General features: G+C 46.4%; 1 protein-coding gene across 3 annotated transcripts in view; it reads right to left on the reverse strand.

The window, feature by feature from the left end:
- Nucleotides 1-17,831, reverse strand: part of Sin3a (SIN3 transcription regulator family member A) — an 80,679-nt gene extending 62,848 nt beyond the window's left edge. For 2 of the 3 annotated variants that reach the window (XM_008844874.1, XM_029569227.1), the window contains exon 1: nucleotides 17,560-17,831. The gene's annotated coding sequence lies outside the window, so the exon portion shown is untranslated. The remainder of the gene's footprint in view (nucleotides 1-17,559) is intronic. The other variant, XM_029569228.1, reaches the window with a different exon arrangement.
- Nucleotides 17,832-24,485: the final 6,654 nt, after the last annotated feature.

A 24,485-nucleotide genomic window follows, 5' to 3' on the forward strand; every position in this document is an offset into this window, starting at 1 on the left:
TGATATACCTCAAATGTAAATGCAATCTATCAAATTCCTAAAATTCCTTAATTCAGTCTATAAAACCCTTCACTGAAATCAGAATACCAAAAATCCCAGCACTCATATCACCAGTTCAAGATCAGCATGGCTTACATATCAAGTTCTAGACTAGCCAGAGCTTCATAGTCAGACTTTGTGTAACCAGAGCAACGAAAACAACTAACAAAACCAACACCCTTCCTTGAGAGTCAGGTATATCTGGAGAATCTTCCTAAACACACCTCATTTATCAAATTGTTCCAGGTTTTTCAATTCTGTCTATATTATTCACACTGCAGAAAGCTGGTTCTAGGACATGAGGCCCCTCCACCATGAACACGAAAATCCACAAACATTCAAGTCTCTTATATAAAATAATATTTGCATATAACCTATATCTACCAGCATTTTCTTCCACATACTTTAATTTCTAGGTGACCTGTAATATTCTGCAAATAGTTGCTAAACTGTATTTTCTAGGGAATGACAAGCAAAAAATTGTCTGTACATGTTAAGTATTGATGGAACTATTTTCCCAAATATTTTTGATCTGAGATTGGTTGAATCTGTCAATGTGGAACCTGTGGATATGAAGGGCCTACCGTACTGAATTTACAGAAGAAAAAGAGTAACAGTATACACTGATTAACAAACACTATTCTGGGACTGCAGAGATGGCTCAGTGGTTAAGAGCCCTGGCCGCTCTTGCAGAAGACTGGGGTTTGGTTCCCAGTACCCACATGGCCTCTAACAACTGTCCAAAGCTCGAGTTTCAGGGGATCAGATGCCCTCCCTTCTGGCCTCTGTGGGCATTGCACACATGTGGTGCACTTACATACATTCAGACAAAACACGCATACATAAAATTTCTCTAAAAATTCATTACTCATGATCCCCTTCATTGATGATGGGCTTTCCTGCCTGGAGTTGTAGCTTAAGCCTGCAGCTTCCTCACAGAACACCCATCCTGTAACTTTTCTGCATTCCTGTTTGTCTCAAGAGTAGAAGAGCTGGGACTGGAGAGACGGCTCAGCAGTTAAGAGCACTGGCTGCTCTGGCAGAGGACCTGGGTTGGTTCCCAGCCCACATATGACAGCTAACAGCCCATATATGACAGCTAACAACTTTTGGTAACTCCAGTTACAGGGAATTTGATGCCCTCTTCTGGCATCCATATGCATGGCACCACCGGCACTTACATACATGCAGGCAAAACACACATAAAATTAAAAAAAAAAAAAAAAACACTATTCTGGACAATTTATAAACATTAACTTAACCCTTCCAACAATCTTGTACATATTATCATCCTCTATTTCATTTCTTTTGTCTTTTAAAGAAAAGATATGGAACAGGCTGGCTTCTCATTCATAATCCTCCTGCCTCTGCCCCCAAAGTGCTTGCATTATAGCACCATACCTAGCTGTATTCTCGACTTTATAAGTGAGGAAACTGAAACACAAAGATTATATAAACTGCCTAAATCTGTTATGAAGATGAGCTGGATATAAATAAATGCATTGAAGTCTGATTGCAGAGTCTGGACCCCCCCCCCAAACAGCCACAGCTGGCCTGGATTTTACTATGTAGACCAGGTTGGCATTGATCTCACAGAGACCTAGCTGCCTCTTTCTCCTGAGTGCTGGAATTAAAAGTGTGCTAAACCATGCTGGATCCCAAAGTCTGGACTATTAAAACCACCTCAATATCCCACACCTCTCAAAACAGAAGAAATGAAGGAAGACAGTTTCTTTACTTACTTAAGGCACACATACAATGAACAGCTTCAGCTTTGTTTAACCAACACACACTCAGATGATTCATCTATCCTGCAGCTTCATTCGAATAAAGCAAGAATGATTTGCCAGCACTCATCCATTTGACACATGCTCAGTGAATAGACAGAAAACAGCCCTTTGGTCCCCAAAAGTTTCTAAACTAGCTGGGAAGGCTAGTTAATAAAGAAACATAGGAGCTGGAGAGGTGGCTCAGTGGTTAAGAGCACTGGTTGCTCTTCCAGAGGACTTGGGTTCGATGTTCAGCACCCACATGGTGGCCAGTTCCAGGGGATCCAACGTCTTCTTCTAAACTATGAAGGTACTGCGTGCAGGTGATGCACTTACATACATGCAGGCAGAAGAGGGCATTGGATTCCCTGGAACTGAAGTTATGAATGGTTGTTAGCCACTGGCTGCTGGGATTTGAACCCAGATCTTCTGCACTAATAGCCAGTACTCTTAACCACTGAGCCATCTCTCCAGCCCCTAAATTATTTTTTGTTTGTTCTTTGAGGCAGGGTCTCCCTATAGCCCCAGCGGGCCTGGAACTTATTATGTAGACCAGGCTGGTCTTGAACTCAAGGGATCCGCCTGCCTCTGCCTCCTGAGTGGTGGGAGGCATGTGTTACCATGCCCAGCCCACTAATTCATTTTCTATCATAATGAATTACCAAATGTCTACCAACGACCAGGCACAATGTAGTAGGGTTCTAGAACTGAAGAGAGAATTTTCTGCCCAAAACAACCAAGTCTTCCACCTACTACTATGATCACTTGACAGGCTGCTCACAACAATCCTGATCTGGTGGGCAGATGCAAAACCCTCTTATTTTGAGGGAGTGATGCTCAAATAAATTAAATGAGTTGTTCGTGGTGTATACCTGGCTAAAGATGCAGAGGGTAAGATTTTCTCCTAAAACGATATGATCAATCTGTAACAGAAAAGCTGAACAGACTATAAAATCCTACCTGTAGAGGGCATAATAATCAAGCTATAAAATATTTGAATGCTAAATGCTGGAGTAAGAGACAAGCAGATCTCTGTGAGATTGAGACCAATCTGGTCTACACAGTGAGTTCCAGGACAACTGGGGCTGCAAGGAAACCCTGTCTCAAAAAGAGTTGAACTGTAATAAAAAGTAGGAAATAGCACCAGATTATGCAAAGGAATCATAATCAAGTAGGGTAGAGCAATCCACAGAAAACTGGTAGAGAAGGATGGAACTGGGAAGTGAATCTTAAGATCAGAGAAATGCTGCAGGACACAGTTGTAAAAGTGAACTCTAAGGGAGGCTGGAGAGATGGCTCAGCGGTTAAGAACACTGACTGTTCTTGCAGAAGACCCATGTTTGAATTTCAGCACCCATATGGCAGCTAACAACTGTCCGTAACTCCAGTTCCAGGGGTACTGGATCCCCTGGAGCTGTTGTTAAAGGTAGTGCCCTTTTTTGGTCTCCAGGGGCAACCTAACACACATTGCATACATTCACACAGACACACTTACATAAATAAAAATTAAAGAATAAAATAAAATTTAAAAAGGATGATTGTAGAACTACAAAATTAGTCTTTATTGTGCTTGTTCCTTAGAGTTTATTTTTTTATTTTTTGAGACAGGGTTTCCCTGTAGCCCTAGCTGGCCTGGATTCGCTATGGAGACCAGGCTGGCCTCGAACTCACAGAGATCCGCCTGCCTCTGCCTCCCGAGTGCTGGGATTAAAGGCATGCGCCACCACGCCTGGGTAGAGTTTACTCTTTATTATTTTTATTTTATGTGTATTCATGTACTGTCTGCATGGTAGGTATGTGCACCTGTGTTGTGCAATGCCCATGGAGGACAGAAGAGGTTCTCAGATCCCCTGGAACTGGAGTTACGAACTCTGATCCTCTATAAGAGCAGGAAGTGCTCTTAACCACTAAAACATCTCTCCAGTCCCAAAATATCCATTATTTGAGACAGTGGGTTAAAAGTTGTCCTGGGGCTAGAGAGATAGCTCAGTGGTTAAGAGCACTGGCTATTCTTGCAGAGGACACAGGTTCAATTCCCAGTACCCACATCTTGGCTACCATCTGTATGTAACTCCACCTCCAGGGGAATCCTATGCCCTCCTCTGACCCCCATGGGCATTGCATGACACAAATGTACTAGTATATGCAGGAAATGTATACACATACACACATAAGAATAATAAAAGAAATTTTTTTAAGTTTTCCTACCTATCCTGGAACTCACTACACAGATCAGACTGCCCTTGAACTTGGAGCAATCCTCCTGCCTCTGCCTCCTAAGTGTTGAGATATCAGCTTGGCCTAAAACATCTTTAGAATATTTTAAAATTATTTTTGCATGTATGGGTGTTTTATCTGCATGAATATAAATGTACCTGTATCATCCAATGTCCATGGAGGCCAGAAGAGGAAGTTGGATGCCCTGGAACTGGAGTTACAGGCTAAGTGGGTGCTAGGAACCAAACATGGGTTGTTTGAAAGAGTAGTCAGTGCTCCTGACCGCTAAGCCATCTCTCCAGCCCATGGTCTTAAAACATAACATAATAAGGAAACATAACAAATCAAGGAACTGGTCCCTAGAAATTCAGACATTTTTCCATGGTTACTAAAATCCATACAGAAAGCCCAATTTTAAGAAGCTTTTTTTTTCACTAGATAAAATTTCACAAGTAATTTTCTTAACAAGTACCATTTTAGGGTGATGAGCACAAATAGTGCATATAGACCAAACACTATCCTATTTCAGAACCTAAGACAACTGAAGTACATATGCTTTATTCTTTTTAAAGTGTAATTCATGGTTTGGAGAGATGGCTCAGTGGTTAAGAGCACTGACTACTCTTACAGGACACAGGTTCGATTCCCAGCACCCACATAGTGGCTAAAAACGATCCTAGCTCCAGTTCTAGAAGAATCTGATGCCCTCTTCTGTCCTCTGCAGGTATTACATGACATGGGTGCACTGACACACATGCAGGCAATACACTCAAACACATAAAATAAAAATACAATATTTTAAAAGTGTAAATCATTTATACTCAACTCCATAGTGATAAAACCATGAATTAGACAACTTATGTTTCTTCATTTTTAATTTCTAAAAATTTATAGGTTGGGGCTGGAGAGATGGCTCAGTGGTAAAGAACACTGGTTGTTCTTGCAGAAGGCCCGGGTTCGAATCGCAGCACCCACATAGCAGCTAACAACTATCCGTAACTGCAATCCTAGGGGATCCGACAGCCTCTTCTGACCTCTGTGGGCATTGCAAGACATGGGTGCACTTACCTACATGCAGGCAATACACACATACACATAAAATAAAAATGATAAATAAAATTTCAAAAAATTTATAGGTCAATATACATGATCTAATAGAAAGAAAAAGCTACAGCAGATAAAAGACCACAGAAAAGAAAGCACATGTGACACTGCATTATACTCATCAACAGCTACACTGCCTATAAACTGTGGCTAAGACAAGCCTGAACAAGAAAGGTTCCTGTTTAGGCAGTACCTGCTCTGACTATGGACCACCATGCTTTCCATGGCACATTTTTATAGCTCCTCTAATGCATATGGGAGAACTGTCTCAAATTAACCTGCAGCTTTCCTGACAACTCCTCCTTCTGTTTAATAAGAACTGTACCACTTTTCTGTTCTTAAAACATGCTACCATACCTACCACTTCTACCACCAGATCAGTAACAATCATATGACTGCCAGTTTCTTCTACCAACTGCCCTCCTCCATGAGTCTATCCATAATTTGATTACTGTTGCCCACTATAATTTTCAAAATTATAGCTCCTACCACCAGAAATTTCCACCTTCACTGTAACCAACATAGCCTCATCAACCACTCTATCTACCATCTTGGTTTCCATATCCTACCCCCACCATACAGCTCCTACTTCTATCACCAGGACCAGCACCATACATCCATTATAGCAACCATCCCATCTGCCATAATTACCTCTACTGCTACCACCTCCACCACCATTGCCTCCTTTCCACCAAAATTTCCACCACAACCGAAATTACCTCTATGGTCCCCAAGGTTCCCCTCATGACCAATAAAATGGATAGGTCCATTCCATGACCTCTTTGTGATCCAACAGACGCTTTAGTTTTCACTCCACAATTATGATCATATGTGGTCTTTCTCTTTTAACATTTATTTTTATGTGTATGAATGTTTTGCCTGCATGTAAGTGGTACCACATAAATGCAATGCCCATAGGGTAGAAGAGAGCATCAGATGCCCTGTAACTGGAGTTACAGATGGTTGTTTGTTGTCACGTGGATGCTGGGATTTGAACCTAGGTCCCCTGCAAGAGCAACCAGTGCTCTTAACTGCTCTTAACCACTGAGCTATCTCTTCAGTCCCAGATACACTATTTAAATATTTATTTATTTTTTATGTGTATGAGTGTATTGCCTGCATGTATGTAAGTGCACCCGTGTCATGCAACACCGCAGAGATCAGAAGAGGGCTTTGGATTCCCCTGGAACTGGAGTTAAGAATGGTTTGTAGCTGCCATGTGGGTGCTGGGAATTGAACCTGGGTCCTCTGCAAGAGCGGTCAGTGCTCTTAACCACTGAGCCATCTCTCCAACCCCCGGATATGGTATTTAACACTTTAAAAAAAAAAATTTTTTTAAGGTATGAGTTTCTGCCTGCATGTATGTACGTACACCCATGTTGTGCAACACCTGCTCAGGCCACAAGAGGGCACTGGATTCCTTGGAACTGGAGTTACAGACTATCAGCTGCCATGTGGGTGCCTGAAACCAAACCCTGATCCTCTGGAAGAGTAGCATGTGCTCTTAATTGCTAAGCCATCTCTCCAGCTCCTTTACTAACATTTTTATCTATTGCATTGTGATCATCAAAAAGTTATACAAGCAAGGCTCAGGAGATGACTGTCAAAAAAGTGTCTTCTGGTTAGCCTACAGATCTGAGTTCAGATTCCAGAACCCATGTAAAAAGCCACAAGTGATGGCATGAACCTGTAATCTCAGTACTGGGGAAGCAGAGACAGGACACCTGGGGCTTGCTGGTCAGCCAGTCTAGATGAATAGGTGTGCTCCAGGTTCAGTGAGAGGCCTTGTCTCAAAAAATAAGGTGATGCTGGGCATGATGGTGCACACCTTTAATCCCAGCACTTGGGAGGCAGAGGCAGGTGGATCTCTGTTGAGTTCAAGGCTAGCCTGTCTCAAAAAGACCCCCAAAGGGGGGGGGGCTGGTAGTACATGTCTTTAAGCCCCATACTTGGGAGGAGAGCTTGATTTACATAGCAAGTTCTAGGCTAGCTGGAGTCACAGGGAGACTGTCTAAATACAGAATCTTCTCTAAACAGTTCTTTGGTTCCATTATAAGCCTATCATGCTGTGTGGGCAAACACACATCCCATCCTCCTTTTCAACACAGGTGTTAAGTTACAAAACCAAAGGCCCTGGAAGGATTTGTTTGGGGTCTCTCATTTACCACACAATCTGTGTGTTCTAGTTTTCAAAATGTCCTATGGCTAGAGAGCAGTTAAGAGCACTGGCTGCTCTTGCAGAAAACTGGGGCTCAGTTCCCAGCAATGGCATGGTGGCTAAGAATCATCTGTAACTCCAGTTCCAGGAGATCTGATGCCTTCTTCTGACATCTATGGGCATTCATGTTTGACAAACATGCCGGCAAAATACTTATACATAGAAATTTTTTTTTAATTAAAAAAAGTAAATTAAAAAATTGTCTCACAATTTGTTTCATACTTTCTTTAAATATATATTTATTTTTATTTATCTGTATGAATATATTGGCTGCATGTAAGTGCACCTCTGTTGTGCAATGCCCGCAGAAGTCAGAAGAGAGCATTGGATTCCCTGAAACTGGAGTTATGGGTGGTTGTTAGCTACCATGTGCGTGCTGAGAACCGAACCTATGTCCTCTGTAAGAATAGGCATTACTCTGAGCCACTTCTCCAGCCTCTTTTATTTTTTAAACCCTCAATCCCCTCTTTTATACTTTCTTGAAAGATGTTGTCCTGCTTTGGGTAAAGCAGAAGGAAAACTGAGTAATAGCAGTGATGGCTTGCTCACTTCGTGACTACACCATCCTGAGCAATTCTGTCATTGTCTCCTTTTTCTATTATTTTAGTTCTTTGGACCATAACTGAAAATAACTGATGGGTAATGATAGAAATTTCTAGGGGCCAGGCGTGGTGGTGCATACCTTTAGTCCCAGCACTCAGGAGGCAGAGGCAGGCAGATCTCTGTGAGTTCAAGGCTAGCCTGGTGCTATAGGGATACCCTGTCTCAAAAACAAACAAACAAACAATGCTTCAAGATAAAGGAAAAGTAAGATAATGAAGACTGCCCCCCCCAGCACAACTTAGATGAATAGGAATAGCCAAAAATTAGTTTATTCCTTAAAAAGGAAAGTAAATTTTCTCTTTATTCTTTTGAAGATCTTCTATAACAACTGAGAATCATGAAATAAAAATCTACAAATGTAGTTAGTACTACTCAAAACAAACAAGAAAAAAAAAAAAAAAAAAACCCAGGCCAGATGTGGTGGTACACACCTTTAATCCTAGCACATGGGAGACTGAAACCAGATGATAGTAAGTTTGAGGCTAGCCTGTGTCTCAAACAAAGAATAGTATTTAAGATTGTTCCTAGAAGGACAAGAGGGGGCTGGTAAGATGGCTTAACAAGTAAAAGCACTTGCCATACAAGCCTGATGACCTGAGTTCCATTCCCAGCTCCCAGGGAAAGAATGGACTCCTGAAAAATTGTTTGCTGAGCTTCACACACTCACATACAATCATACATGCCCACATACAATAAAAAAATTTTAAAAGAATGTGTTAAATATTTTAGACTGCTTTTAAATTTTATTTTTAATCGTGTATGTGTCTGTGTGTGGGTTTGTGTTCGTGTGTGCAGTGCTGGAGTTACAGACTGCTGTGATAAGCTACCTGACATGGGTACTAGGAATCAGACTCAGGTCCTGCAGAAGAGCAACATTTCCTTGTAACTGCTGAGCCACCTCTCCAGCCTCTAGCCTACTTTTTTATCATATTAGGTATAATGCTGCCCCCCAGGCAAATGGACACATGTAACTTTTAACCACTTACACTACATACTGTCTACTATGCTTACCAAACTGCCTTGCCTGTGGTAGAAACCAAACTGTCCATGAATTCATGGACACAATCTCTAATATTTACTATTGTATTTAACAGGTGTTCTAGGAGCTAGCAATACAGCAGTAAACAAAAGACCCTTCTCCCCACAAGAACCACACAGGCTTATTCTTACTATCCCAGCACTAAGAAGGCTGAGTCCGGATGATGACTCCAAGTTCAAAGCCAATCTGGTCTACACAGGACTTCTCCCCTCAAAAAAACCTAACCCAAACCAAAAAAACACCAAAAACCCCAGAAATTTAAATAGTGTTTCAAAGATTTTTATTTTATATGTGTGTGTGAATGCCTTAATGTACATATATATGCCATGTGTACAGTGCCTGCAGAAGCCAAGAGGGCAGTGGATCCCCTGAAACTAGAGTTAGAGGTTGTAAACTGCCATGTGGGGGATAGGAACCAAACCCAGGTACTTTTGCAAGATCAGCAAGCAGCCGGGCGCAGTAGTGCATGCCTGTAATCTCAGCGCTTGGGAGGCAGAGGCAGGCCACCCTGGTCTCCATAGCTAGTCCAGGCTAACTGGGGCTACAGGAAAACTCTGTCTTGAAAAGACCAAAAAACAAAACAAAACAAAGATCAGCAAGCATTCTTAGCCACTCGGCCATCTCACTAGCCAAAATTTATACTTTAATGAGAAGCAGATTATAAGAAAATAAAATATTTATAATATTAGACAGCAAGGCCAGAGAAACAGTTCAGCAAGTAAAGGCATCTGCTACCAAACCTGATAACCTGAGCTCTATCCCTGGGATTCACATGGTGGAGACAGCTGACTACCACAAGTTGTCCTCTGACTTCCATGTACATCGTGCATCATACGCCAAGGTATATGCACACACCGAGTAAGTAATAAATTATGTATATATATACATATATATACATATATTAGATAACTGTTAAGAAAAGGGTTTTTTTTAAATTTTAGGTAAGAACAGTCAAAGAATTTTTCACTGAAAAACCTAAGTGTCAAGTACAGAAAGGGAGTCATGTGGAAATCAATGGGGAAGAATTTACAGGCAGAAGGGATATCAAATGCAAACAATCTGATGCACCCTGCACGGCTAGAAAAGAATCAAGAAAATCAAGAGCTCATACTTGTAAATGAAGCACTTGGTAAGTGGAGGTAGGAAGAACAGTTCAAAGCCAGACTGAGCTACATGAGACCCTGTCTCAAAAAAACAACGGCTGGAGAGATGGACCAGTGGGTAAAGACACTTACCACATAAGCCTGACAACCAGAGTTCAATCCCTGGAACCCAAGGAAAGGTAGAGGAAGAAAGCCAAGTCCACAAAGTTGTCCTCTGACATTCATATGTGCAACCAGCCCCATATCATGTACACACACAAAAGATAAATTTTAAAAAATGGAAACAGGTGGATCTCTGCCAGCCTGGTCCACATAGTGAGTTCCAGGCCAGCTGGGGCTACAGGGAGACAGTCTCCAAAAAAAAAAAAAGAAATACAGTTAAGAGATACAAGTTTCTCTGACAGGTCCTATAAGGACCAGGGCATAATACCCAGCCACTGGATGGTTTTAAACAGGACAGTGACACATAGTCTTGACTTAGGTTTTAAAAGAATTACTTGGGTTGCCACATTGAGAACAGAATTATGAGGGGCAGCAAAAAGCAGGAAAAACAATCCAAGCTGGAGATTTTGCTGGCACTGGGAAGAGGAAGGGGGAATAACTAAGTGGCCAAATTCTAGATAGTATTTCACACCTATGTGTACGGCCCTAGGTTCAATCTGCAGTGAAGAGGGGAATGGAAAAGAAAGAGGGGTGGGGAGGTATTGGGAGGGCATCCACAGGCCCCAAACTGGGAATGGTGATGCATATCTGTTAATCCCAAATCCAGTGTTTGGGAGTCTAAGGCCTAGGAACACAGGTTTGAGGCTAGGCCTGTGATACATAGCAAAACCTCTCTAAAAAAGAGGGAGGGAGGGAAGGACAGAGACAGGGAGGGAATTAATTCATGTAGTCAAGCTAAAACTTGAACTGCCAGCACTGTTTGAATTTTAGGAAGACAGTATTTATTGTACAGCATATTCCTCTTTCAGTCAGGGCTAGGGTAATTCTCTGGGACCTTAAATTAGTCATAGGCTCAAACTTATCAAAAACCAACACAGAAAACTGTTCTAAGGCTGGCAAGATGGTTCAGCATGTTAAGTAATTGGAGTTTGATCCTCAGAACCACATGGTAGAAGGAGAGAACCAACTCCTCTTAAGTTGTCCTCTGACCACCACATGTTCACTTCAGCATATGCTCAGAACCCCCAAAATAAATAAATGTAAAAACAAAACAAAAACCTTGTCCCGTCTCAGAACTGCAAATAAGGACTGTGGACCTACGCCCTTCAATAGCCCACAAGTCATCAAGCTTAGCCCTAGAGGACAGCAGCAGGAATGGGTGAAGATCCTTTGACACACTGTTGGTAAGCACAAATAACATGGAGGCATACAGACAAGGTATGAGGAGGAGAAATGCAAAAGGGCAAACAAATAGGAGTGATCAGTTAGAAATTGTTCCCAATAAATGTCTACATTATCTTTAAGCCAACTGGTGGTTTCTAGCTAGAAAACTTATATGCCACCAGTCTGCATACTGTAAACTACCACCTACTGTGTGTCAGCATTATCCGGTCATCTGAGCTATCAAGAAAATTAATCTCCATCTACACGGGCTATGAACCACTGGTACAGCTCCCCCTTAAAATCAGTATCAGGCAGCTGCCCTACAAATGGGCAAACAAAACCTCAATATTCCAACAGACTATCAAAAAGTCCACCCCAGGAGCTGAGGATGGGGTTCAGTTAGTAGACAGTGTGCTTGCCTAGCATGCACAAAGCTCTAAATTCAATCTCCAGCACTGCAAACGAATAAAAACTAAACTAAACCAAAAAAAAATGCAAAAAACAGGTGTCGCAGTACATACCTATAATCTCAGCATTCAGGATGTGGAGGCAGGAGGATCAGAAGTTTAAGTTCAGGATCAGTTAGATGGTTCAGGGGGTAAAAGCACCTTACCACTAAGCCCAAAGAATTTGAGTCTCATCCCTGGGACCCACAAGTTGAAAGGAGAGAACAGACTCCAACGGGTGTGACCTCTACAAGTGGCCAGGCATACAAAATAAATAAAATACAATAAAAAGTTCAAGGTCCTCCTAGGCTACATATTGACAGACTGGACTACATGAGACTTTTTGTCTTTTAAAAAAAAAAAGGCCGGGCGTGGTGGCGCATGCCTTTAATCCCAGCACCTGGGAGGCAGAGGCAGGCGGATCTCTGTGAGTTCAAGGCCAGCCTGGTCTACATAGTGAGTTCCAGGACAGCTGGGGCTACAGGGAGACCCTGTCTCAAAAAATAAATAAATAAAGTCAGGCATGGTTATCCAACCCTTTTAATCCCAGGCACTCAGGTGGCAAAAGGAGGCAGATCTGTGAGATTGAAGCCAGCCTGACCTACATAGTGAGTTTCAGGCCAGCTGCAGTTACCAGGAGACCCTGTCTTTAAAAAAAAAAAATTAAAGAAAAAACAAAAAGTAAAGAAAATAAAACTCTTGGCCAGAGAAATGGCTCAACAGTTAAAGAGCACTGACTGCTCTTGCAGAGGACCCAAGTTCAATTCCCAGCACCCACATGGCAGCTAACAATTGTCCATAACTCTGGTTCTAGGGGATCCAAGCCCTCTTCTGACCTCTGCCAGCATTACGTGACACAGGTGCACCTACCTATATGCAAGCAATACAATGATACATATAAGTGAGACCCTGTCTCAAAAAAAGAAAAAGGAAAAAGACTGTTTTGAAATAGCTGTGAAGAATATAACGGAATAATGGCAAAGCTGACTCCGGCTACTCAGAAACTTTGCTAGATGAATGAACACATTATTTTAAAACTTACTAAACTGTAATAAAGAAAAGATTTTTTTTTAAAAATCACAACATATTACTTCTAAGTTTTTGTTGTTTATGAAATAGGGTCTCATGTAGCCAAGGCTAGCCTGGAACTCAATATGTAGATGTGGATAACCTTGAACTTCTGATTCTCCTGCCTTCGCCTCCTAAATGCTGGGATTATAAGCATGCACTACCACACCTGTTTTGTTTTTGTTTTTAAGTGGTGCTGGGGACCGACCCTTGAGCTTTGTGCACATTAGGCAAGCACTTTACCATCTGAGGTACGTGACGTCTACGTTTTCTAAGTGGCAGAAACAGGAAGGCACACAAAAGAATAAAACTAATTACTTTAATGTTAATATATCTTGAACCAAGGAAAATAGTAACACACATACACCAAGTCCATATGCCAAGTCTTTTAATGTGATTTCTAAATGTCTTCCAAATTAGTAGAATCAGTTCTGCAAAACAGAGCACAATTTAAAGTGCAGGACAAGAATTCAATCTCAAGATGATGTCATCCCTCCCATTCCCAAAGTGCTCTCCAAGGAGTATTTCAAGTAAGAAACCTAAGGACATTCAACAACTCAGAAGACCTGGGATTTTAGACATTTCCCTGTTTCTCAAGTGCTGCCCTCTCTTCCTCTACCTCTAACTGACTTGTATTCCTCTAAATTCCCTATGCCATTTGTACTTGAGTCTTAAGGCACCCAGTACTCAAGTGATAAAATCATGTGTCTACTTGCCTTTCCTTACAAAAACATTAAGTTCTTAGGGACCAAGACTGTTCTGCATCAGCCCAGAGCTATTTAAACAAGTGGTCAATTAACTGGGTACTGACTCAATTCACTCTTAGAATTCAAGTCCCAATCTTTTTTTCTCACAGCCAAAAGCACACTGATAGCTCCTCAAAATAAACAGAATTATGATAATTCCATTTCTGGATATACACCCAAGAGGACCAAAAAGCAAGAACTTAAAACAGAATTTTTACACCCATGTTCGTGGCAGAATTCTTCATAAAACTGTAGTAAGGCAGAAAAACTCCATATGTCAAATGACAGATTAATAAACTGTGATACACACACACACGCGCGCGTACACACACACACACACACACACACACACACAGAGAAAGTCAACCTTAAAAAAGGATTTTTCTTTTTTTTAATTTTATGTATATGCATGTATTGCCTGCATGTAGGTAAGTGCACCTGTGTCGTGCAATGCCCGCGGAGGTCAGAAGAGGCTGTTGGATCCCCTGGGACTGGAGTTACGAACAGCTGTTAGCTGCCATGTGGGTGCTGGGATGCGAACCCAGGTCTTCTACAAGAACAACCAGTGTTCTTAAATGATGAGCCATCTCTCCAGCCCCCAAAAAGGAGGAAATTTTAACACATATACATCAATGAACCTGGAGGGCATGAACCTGGACACCATCACAAAACACAGAAAGTGTACGAGGCATGGTGGTGTATACCTTGAATCGCAGCACTTGGGAGGCAGAAGCAGGCAGATCTCTGAGTTTGAGGCCAGTCTGGCCTGTCATGTGTTGCAGGCCACCTGGGACTAAATAGTGAGACCCTGTCTTAAAAATCAAAACAAAAAAGGTGGTACGGGGGGAGGGGAATAGACTATTAAAATCTGAATTACAAAATATTATTTCTTTTTAGATTTTTTTTTTATTATTTTGTCTTTTTTTTTCGGAGCTGAGGACCAAACCCAGGGCCTTGTGCTTGCTAGGCAAGCGCTCTACCACTGAGCTAAATCTCCAACCCCTATTTTTAACTGTATGTGGGTGCTATATGCACATGTACGTGTGTGCCCAGAGGACAGGTGTCCCATCTCCTAGAGCTGGAGATACAGGCAGTTGTGAGTAGCCTGACATGGATGCCAAGAACCTAACTCAAGTCCCCTGTACCCTTAACTGCTGAGCCATCTCCAGTATGGTAGTATTTCTACATTATTTTAACCCTCCACAAAACTATGGTATGCAATATTGACATATGGAAAAGTAAAACAATCATAACCAGATTTTTACTTGAATTTTTAAAGCCCAGGATTTGTGACCCTAGCACATCAGCTAGATAACATATTCCCTAAGAGTATGAATTAGGTCATCTGCATTTCCCAGAGTGCACTATAAAAGACAGCATTAACTATGGGTTAAACCAAACTTTCCTCAATGGCAAAACATTCTCCACTATCAGTGTAAGTTTACAGATCTGTAAACCTTTTTAGTCTCCTTATCAATTCTATTTTATTGCTGTTGTCACTTCCCTTTGCTGAGAAGGAAAGGGAACACTTCATTTAAGTATAGTACAGTTGTTTTTTCAGCCTTTACTGAACAAAAGCCAAATCTAGACTTTAACTTCAGTATAATTAAACATAAGACTATGTGGGCTGGAGAGATGGTTCAGCAGTTAAGAGTACAGAGTACATACCACTCTTGCAGAGGACCTGAGTTCAGTTCTCAGCGCCCATGTCAGGGGGCTCACAACTGCCTGTAACTCCAGCTCTAGATCAGACACCCTTGTCTGGCTTCCAAAAGCACCTGCATCACAGGCACATACCCACATACCCCAACACACAAGTATCAATAAAATCTTTTTTTTAAAAAATCTGTTTAAAAAACAGACTCATTCAGCCACTAGTGCATAAATATTGATTGCATGTTTATTTTCTCATGAAAAATGCCAAGACAAGTAATTTCTCTTAATAAGATCTGACATATCAGCAAAAACATCCCACTAATGTGGTTACCCAGGCATTAAATCCGTAATGTCTAAAACCAGCTCAATACAGGCTGCTGGCAAGCCAATGCAACAGAAGTTTTATTTATTATTTTTATGTGTATGTGTGTATTGCCTGCACGTAGGTAAGTGCACCCGTGTCGTGCAATGCCCACGGAAGACAGAAGAGGCTGTCAGATCCCCTAGAACTGGAGTTACAGACAGTTGTTAGCTGCTGTGTGGGTGCTGGGATTCGAACCAGGGTCTTCTTCAAGAACAGTGTTCTTAACTGCTGAGCCATCTCTCCAGCCCCGCAACATAAGTTTCCCTTACTCTGAATTTTAAAAAGGCAACACTAAGCTTTATGCAATACAATATGGTCTAGGTGGACTAACAAACAATAAAACCATCCAGGTGTGGTGGCGCACGTCTTTGATCCCAGCTCTTGGGAGGCAGAGGCAGGTGGATCTCTGTGAGTTTGAAGCCAGAAGCCTGGTCTACATGAAGAGTTCCAAGCCAGCTGGGGCTACTTGGAAGGCCGTCTCCAAAAAGACGAAAAAAAAAAAAAAAAAAGAGTAAGACAACGCTTTTACCAGCAACAGCTAAATAACTTACCTCTTTGTTAAATGAAGCTCATGTAGCAAAACCTGTACCATAAAAGCATCCAAAAATTCAAGTGTTTTAGAAATGAGTATTTAATTTAAACTTAAAATTAGGATTCGGGTATGGCTTAGTGGTGGAGCAGTGCTTTTGTGACTTAAACTCCAATACACACAATCATTTTTTAAAAATAATCTTTGTTAGACTAATTGAGATTAAAATGTAAATCCAGTCCTTCCTGTTTAAAAAAACAAAAAACACAGCTTTGTGAGGAGCTCGACAAGGCGAGCTAAGCTCCACATAGCAAACTGGGTTTAAAGTCCTAAGGTACCAAAACAGTCACCAAGTCTAGCTACCAACCCACCACCCCATTGGTGCAAAAAAAGCCCCGCCCGATAAAGCCTCAGGAGCTGACAAAAAGTGAACTCCAGTAAAGGTTGTGGCCCGCCACATTTCTAGCCGCTGAAGACTCTGCCTCTACCCCTCCCACCACTTCCGCGGAAGCACAGCAAACTCTCCAGAAAGGACCTTGAGCACCGCGTCGCAAAAATTACAACCAAGAGGACCAGGAACCACGTTCCTTGTTTCCTCTCAGTTACCGCGCCATCCACGCGGAACGGTGCAGCGGAGATCCGCGTGCCCGGGGGGAGGAGGGAAGGCCGAACCCCAGGAGTAAATCCCCACACTGCCACAGCTCCGAGCCAGCAGGGCCCCTCCCACCCCCAGGGCCACAGGGCGGGGCAGACCCGGGAGGCGCGACTCCAAGCCAGACGCCAAAGCGGGCTTTCCCGGGCACAGCTTCACCGCCAAGGAGGCGGAAACCCCGGCGGGGGCGGAGTAGTTGAGGGGAGTGGCCTCGCCGCCGGGGACCGGCCTAGAGGCCAACCGGATCCCCGGAAGGCGGGGGAACTCGGGCTTCACGCCCCCTCGCTGCCGCACCCTGAAGCCTCAGGAGGGCGACTTCCTCCCGGTCCACGCACTACCGCGGCCTGAGAGCAGCGCACGCCTGAGACCCCGCCCACCCAGAAGGCGGGCCCGCAGCCGCCGACTCTCCGCGCGAGGCCGACCCGCCCCTTTCTCCACCATCGCACGCGCGCGCCGGCCCCGCCTCTGAGCGGCGGAACCAGAGCCCGCCCCCCCCTTGCGCACCGGGACTACGCTCTCCTCCCCCTCCCGCACGGAGCAGCCCTGCTCCGCCCTCCACCCCCCTCATACAGCCACACACGGGAAGCCGAGGTCAGCCCCCCCAAAAATAACACGCCCTCGAGTCCCGCGTTCCCCGCCAGTCAGGCTGCCGGCCGGATCTCAGGCCAGCGTGCGCTCACCGCAAAGCTCTTTCAGCCGCCCGGTATTGCGTGTCCCTCCCAGCGTGAGCCTCTCACTCAGCAACGAGGCCCCGAGAACGGCGCGGGGCACAGGCCCGCCAGGGCGGACTGGCAACCTTCTCTGGGTTCGCGAAGCGATCGCAGGCCTTGGTGCCCAGATTGGGAAGGAGGGAGGGAGGGAGGGAAACTCTAAGGGGGGGAAGGGGAGGGGGGAAGATGGAGAAACCGTCTCTGCCGCCTCTACCGCCGCGGCCGCTTCTCTGTTACCCGGGAAATCCCGCCCACTCTCCCGGCCCGCCCCGCCGAGGGAAGGCTTAGCTTAGCCCCGCCACAGGACAGACTATCCTTCCATCAAAGACTTAGCCAATCACCGTGCCGCACGGGCTTACGTCCCGCCCCTTCCCTCTCGGCTGGGAGAGGAGGGGGAGCCGCTCACCTTCTCCACGCCCCTATTGGCGGGGAGCGCCCCTAACTCAACCCCGCCTATTGGAACCGGATTGCCGACTCCCACCCCCAAACTGCAATGCTATTGGAGAAAGCAGAAAAGCTCTTCACGTCTGATTGGACAGGCCTACATATACCGCCCCATACCGCCGCAGCCACAGGCCTAACAAATCGGCTCCCGCCTCCGCCGCTCAGCGCATTGGAAGGCTACCTTTGGCTTTCTCACCTCCCCAGGAAGGTAAGTAACCGAAGTCGGGTAAAATGTCCGTAAGTGAAGCCGACGCCTCCCACCACTCTGCTAGGCCAGGCCCCGCCCCCAACAATCGGATTGGATTATCTTGGCGCCGGTAGGCGCCTCCATTGGACACGGCGCGCGTCCAGGAAGGAGCCCATTCCGTCCTGCGCAAGGATGCTGAACCTTACCAGTCCTTTTGTGGAATGTTTACACAGGAGACAGAAGCACAGAGTTCTAAAGCCGAGATGGCGCGAAGTACGGCGGCCGAAACCTGAGGCCTTGGGATTTGAAGGGGAGAAAGGCAGTGGTACTACCATCCTCCATGACCCTTAGCAAAACAATGACAAAAAAAGAACCTTATCCTCCTCACCACACTTAATTTTACACTTTTGCAGGGTCTCCTAAACACAGGTATCTAGAGTGGCCAGTAGCTATTTTGAGTAAGAGCACAAAATTCAAGTCTGGAGCTCAGCTCTTATAAGACCCCAAGGATTGTCAGCCTGTCGCTTGGAGTGGCTGCACACTCAGACACTCCAAGAATCTGAATATGCAGTCCTTAGAGGGCGGAGATAATCCAGAGGCGGATCTTAAACGCCACCACCCTGGCAAGCCTCCGGAAGGCGGAGCGGGAGGCAAAATGTACTCCGGAGGCATCTCACACTGGAAGAACAGGGATGCAGAAGAAATGCTCAAGTAGACCACTACCTCCTGGGCGAGGTTAATGGCAGTCCCCAGGCTCTATTGTGTAGGTTGGTAACAATGCCTGGAACACACGAAATCCTTTCCATACCTAGTTGCTTTTATTCAAGTAAGCCGTGGGTCCAAAGACGACTTTGCTTTGGGAGGTGCTCTCGCTGCGCCAAAAGGGGAGGCGGGACTAGTTCTACGCAAAATGATACTTCTCCCCACAGTACAGTATGTCTCCAAGAGATAGGGCACAGGGAACCATTCTTAAATCCAGTATGGTTCTCCTTTTGTAATCCTGCGGAGACAGCATTAAACAAATGTTGGCAACAGGTGGGCTAACTCCAAGGATGGCTTTCAAGCTTTGGGGCCGGAGAGTTGTGAACTCCCTGAGTGGCCGGCAGGTGGGAGCAGCCACACCGCCAACCAAGCCAAACCCAGCCCCAGTTGAAGCTCAAAAAATAAGAAAAATTCCGGGCCAAACCGCTCCGAGGCTGAGCAAGCGGCCCTCCAGAACTGATGGAAGCCTACCTTCAACTGAGCTACCATAACCCTACACTGAGTACCACGCGGCACTCCCGCAAATGTAACACACACTGAACCCTTGCCAGAATTAGGCCGCCTGGACTTGCCGATCGCAGAGACCGAGCTCTCGTAGGTATTCGCTAAGGTTCTAGCACTAGACTGTCAAGTTTCAGATTCCGCCAACTAAGGATCTTGCTCCGGGCAGAAAAGACACGGCCAACGTCCGAGCGTTCTAGCTTAAACTCAAGGGAGTCAAGGGGTGTGGAGACAGTCAAGTTTGACCCCGGCGGGAGGGCAGACCTCAATCCCTATTCTCAAAGCAGCACCCCCAGAAGTACGCCCTCCAGGTAACATCACAATTGCATAGTTTCATCTCGAGGGCTACCCAATTTCAAGTCTCGTTAAGATCTTTGTGTGCCTCCAAGGATCTCCCCGCCCCCCTCACCAAGGGCGCCGAGCCTGGAACTTCCGGGCGGGAGGGAAGTTGCGGGGAGCAAGGCGGGCCTCACACATGTGCTAAGCGCGGACTCGAGAGGAGGGAGGGAGTGGGAGTACTTCCCTCCTAGCTCGCGCAAGAGGAGCGCCAGTCCGCCAATCAGGGACAGAGGCGGGGCCTTGCGGCTCACGTAAACCCCAGGAATCCTCCCTCCAACCATCAAAGAAAAAAATCCTAGCAACTTAAACTCAGTTCAGCCTCCCGATAGGCGGAGCTCTGGAGGATGCCATCCAATCCATACACAAAAAGGGAAAAAGGGAGTCGCACCCGACCAGTGGAAGACAAGAGAAGGCTGGGCTTCAGGCGGAGCCGGAGCTGGGTGGAAGAGGAAACAGCCCCGCCCCTCGCGTCCCCTCCAGGCCGGTTGCACAAGCCAGCAGCCGAGGAGATAGTAAACAGTCTGGGCGGAGGAGTGGAAGCAGGGGCGGCCGCGCACTCTGAGGACCCGGCCCCAGCACCTCCCCTCCCGACGCTACACCGCCCAAGCCCAACAGTCGGCGTCGGCGCCCCGCCTCTCGGCCCGCAGCCGCCATCCCGGCTGACAGGCGCGCCCCTCCCCGCCCGCTGATGCATTTCCTTTTCCCGATTCCAAGCGTGGAGTCTGTTTTCCCAGTTTCCGACCTTCACTGCCCCTTCCAGGCCACCCCCTCGAGAGCGCGCGCGCGCGCGCGCTAACCCCACACAGCCGCCCCCGCCCCGTACGCGGCCCCGTGGCACGCAGCGGCACCTCGCGGAAAGAGGGAGCCCGGCAGCCGGGGTAGGGGAGCAGTCGCCGCCGCGGCCGCCGTGGGGTGGGCGGGGAAGGAGGCAGCTCCATGTTTGCAAGATCAGCTGGGGCCGCGAACCGCATCCGCCGAGTTCCTGGAGGTTTTCCACACTCCGGCCGGAGCTCCGCACGGGGTCGCAGGCTAGCGGCCTCTGGCGCCAAATGCTAGCGGGATTGCTACGGCCTGGGAGTTCGGAGAGCCCCCGGCAGCTCGTGGGGCCGGCGGCCCGAACCTCTTCCCTTCCACGAGCCCCTCCCGCAAATCCGGCGTTGCCCCCGCCCCCAGAGTCCCTAACAACCGCGGGCCCACAGCGCCCACCGACCCCTGGACAAGTTTCCCGGCACAAGCAAGCCCTGTGGCGGCTTCTGTCCTCCTGGGACAGCTGCTGGTCCTCGCGCGATGTGCTTAGCTGGGAAGCCGCGGGTCCCGGCTTACTCCGAACTCCAGCGCTGGACCAACTCTGGACCCGCGGGCTCAGTGGGCCCGACGACCAGGCTCGGGCCGCCGCCCCCTGCCGAGCCCGCGCGCCGCAGCCCGGGCCCTGCTCATTCAGTGTACGAAACCCCCCTTTTTTCTTTACGTTATTTTTCTTTTAAAATATTTTTGAAGGCATTACGAGAGCAGTTGATCTCCTGTCGGCCAATTCCTCAGTGCCTCGCCGAAAGCGACAGCTCGGTGAAAAGAACTAGGCGGCGCGGCGGGCGCATGGGCGACCCCAGGCTGGCCGGCCCCCTCCCCACGGCTCAGGCCAGCTAGGAAACAGACTAGCGAGCGGGCAGCGCCAAGCGCTCTCCTTCCTGGCCTGCCCCTCGCCTACCTCGCCCGCAGGACTCCCAGCCTCCCCGCAGCTCAGTCGTGGGGACCGCGGTGCTCACACAGCTTCGTGCCAGCCGAAGTAAGCAACCAAGGAACTAGCCCCCCAAAAGACCAGATTAGGGGGACCAAATTAAAAGCAGCTGTTTAACATACCTTCCGAACCAGGCGAGGAGTCCTGAATGGAGAGGAACGCCCCCCACCGGCCATTGGCTCTCCAGAGTCTACGTCAGTAACTCTGGGTCCGCCTCCTCCCTCGCCCCGCCCCTTCCCCTTCATTGAACGCCCCCTGCCTCCACAAAAATAAAAATAATTAAACTAGCTGTGAGTGGGAGGTGCATCCGTGGAAGGGACATGCATCTCCCGCACCGCCTCCCGGAGGTTTTCGAGGACTTCGGACTAGGCCTTCTGGGATTCGGAGTTCCACAGGGTGGACACTTAGGAGGTGCCATCGGAGCTGCTGGGCTCTATTCCTTCGACACACACATTTGGAGCAGGGTCGATGGAAATAGCAGTCTGTGTCCGTGCCACTCTGAACACGCCGGGATTGCTTCTGATTTCAGAAGCTAAGCAGGGACGGCCTGGTTAGTACTTGGATGAGAGGCGGGTAGCGACTGACTGGAATGTTAGACTTTCCTGGCTATTCAACCTAACCAGTACAGGGCAACAGGCACTTCTCTGAGCACCTACTGGGAGTGAAGTGAAACAGACCTTCCACTGTATGTGCTGTCCTATGCAATTGTAAGCCTGCTGAGATATGTCCCCTCCACAAGGAGGGTGTGAGGGTGTTTGTGTGTGTATCCATAGTCGTTCCGAAAAGGGAGAGTGTACCTAGAAGTAGCTGGATGGGTTCTGAGATTACCCGGAACAGCAGAAACACAGAACTGTTGTAATGGTGAGTTTGCAGGCTACTAGGACATTTTGTGGGAGGGATTGGGGAAAGCAAAGACAAATTTTCCTTTTCTAAACTACTCAATCCAGAAAGACCTCATTACTTTAGCAGGTTGAAGCTCTGACTCAGATCCTTCCCTGCTTTATTTGCTATTTATCATAACTTCTAACTAAAAGGAAGGAGCATATCTGTTTAAGAGAGCTGAGCAGAGAGCCAGGGCACACATTGAGCAAGAAACACTTGGGGGAGGGAGGCGGGCGGGGGGGGGAGAGAACTCATAAAGCTTTCAAACTGACCTCAAACTTAAAGCAGATGATGCTAAACTTCTGCCTTCACCTCCCAGTGCTCAGATTATAGGCATGTACCACCACTGAAGGTTTATGCAATGCTGGATCAAACCTGGGACTTAATGCATGCTAGATGAGCTATGCCCCAGCCCCCAAAAGAAAGTTTTAGGCACTGAAGAAAGCAGAAAGTTTGGGTAGCAGGTGGGATAGGTAGACCATGAAGGGCCCTGGAGTCCCATGAACAGGAGCCTGTTGCCAGTTAAAACTGTTCCAATGGGGCTGGAGAGATGGTTCAGTGGTTAAGAGCACCAGCTGCTCTTGAAGAGGACCCCGGTTTAATTCACAGCACCCACATCGTGGCTAAAAACCGTTTGTAACTCCAGTTTCAGGGGATCCAATGCCCTCTTCTGACCTCCGAGGGCACTGCACGACACAGGTGCATTACACACATGCAGGCAATACACTTAAACATAAAATAAAAATAACAATGAAATATTTTTTAAAAATTCCAGTAATTCAAGTGACCTGTAATGACTTGACCAAGCCGGATATGGTAACAAGTACCTGTAATTTCAGCAATTGGGAGACAAAGGCAGGAAGTCTTTAATCCAAAGCCAGCCTGAGCTACATATGAAGAGCCACATTTGAAAAAATCCCATGGAGGAGGTGAATCATTCAGTATGGCTAACAGAAGGAAAGAAGTAGCCAGTACTTCTGAGGCTAGAGAGGGAAAGGGTTATATACATTTAGCATAGCCAATGACTGTATACTTATAGCCTTTTAAAAAAAATTTTTTTATTTTGTATGAGTGTATGCCTGCATGTGTGTACGTGCATCCGTGTTGTGCAATGCTCTTGGAGTCAGAAGAGGGCGTTGGATTCCTCTGGAACTGGAGTTACGTATGGTTGTTAGCTGCCATGTGGGTGCTGGGAATTGAACCTGGATCCTCTGCAAGAGAGGCTGGTGCTCTTAACCACTGAACCATCGCTACAGCCCCACTTACATAGTTTTATATAAGCCAGTGACTTATGCTCAGGTAAATCCCTTCCCATGACTTCAAGTCCACTGGAAAATGAGGGAGGGAATAGGTACAAAGTCTACCTCTAAGGACCCTTCTTCTCTAAGGTCTTTCCCAACCGGAGTTCATGTGAGAAGCTGTCACTGAGAAAAAGCTTGTCACTAGGGAGAAAGGGCAAGTGGGAAGTAGATTTGAGAAGGGCAATGGTACTTCCATCTGGAGTCTGGGGACTAGCACGTGGGTGGTTACTATGGAAGGAACCCATGTGGAGAGGAAAGGCCAGGAGATGAGGACAGTGGGTTCAGTGGGAGACCTGGAAGAGCCATGGAGGTCGATTCATCACCTCTAGGATGAGGACCAAATTTTCCTGTCAGAACAGAGACATCCCCCCGCCCCATGTCTAAATTCCCACCTCAGATTCCCATACTATTTCCTAAGAGGCTCCATTCTAGTTGAAGGCATAATAGATACTGTGTTGATAATGAGCAGTGGGGTGGAAGGGTAAAAAGAACACGAGTCAGGAATGTTAATTCCCTGGTTCCCACTTAGTCCATCCTCAACTATGGATCAACCTCCTCTTGTAAGTCTAATAATCTGTATCCTTTTATGAGGATCAATATGCTTTATCACCTAGTGAGGTTCTGAATTTCAGTGGAGGCCAAAGGCCCAAGCATTTAACTATGACCCAGGAAAGCAAGTAGCATGGAGTTACTTATGGAGGATTTCTATGTGTATGAGTATGGTGTGTACACATGTATGGCAGGT

This window comes from Nannospalax galili, unplaced genomic scaffold, assembly GCF_000622305.1.
Source record: "Nannospalax galili isolate Female #2095 unplaced genomic scaffold, S.galili_v1.0 scaffold1622, whole genome shotgun sequence".
In the NCBI taxonomy this organism is placed as follows: domain Eukaryota; kingdom Metazoa; phylum Chordata; class Mammalia; order Rodentia; family Spalacidae; genus Nannospalax; species Nannospalax galili.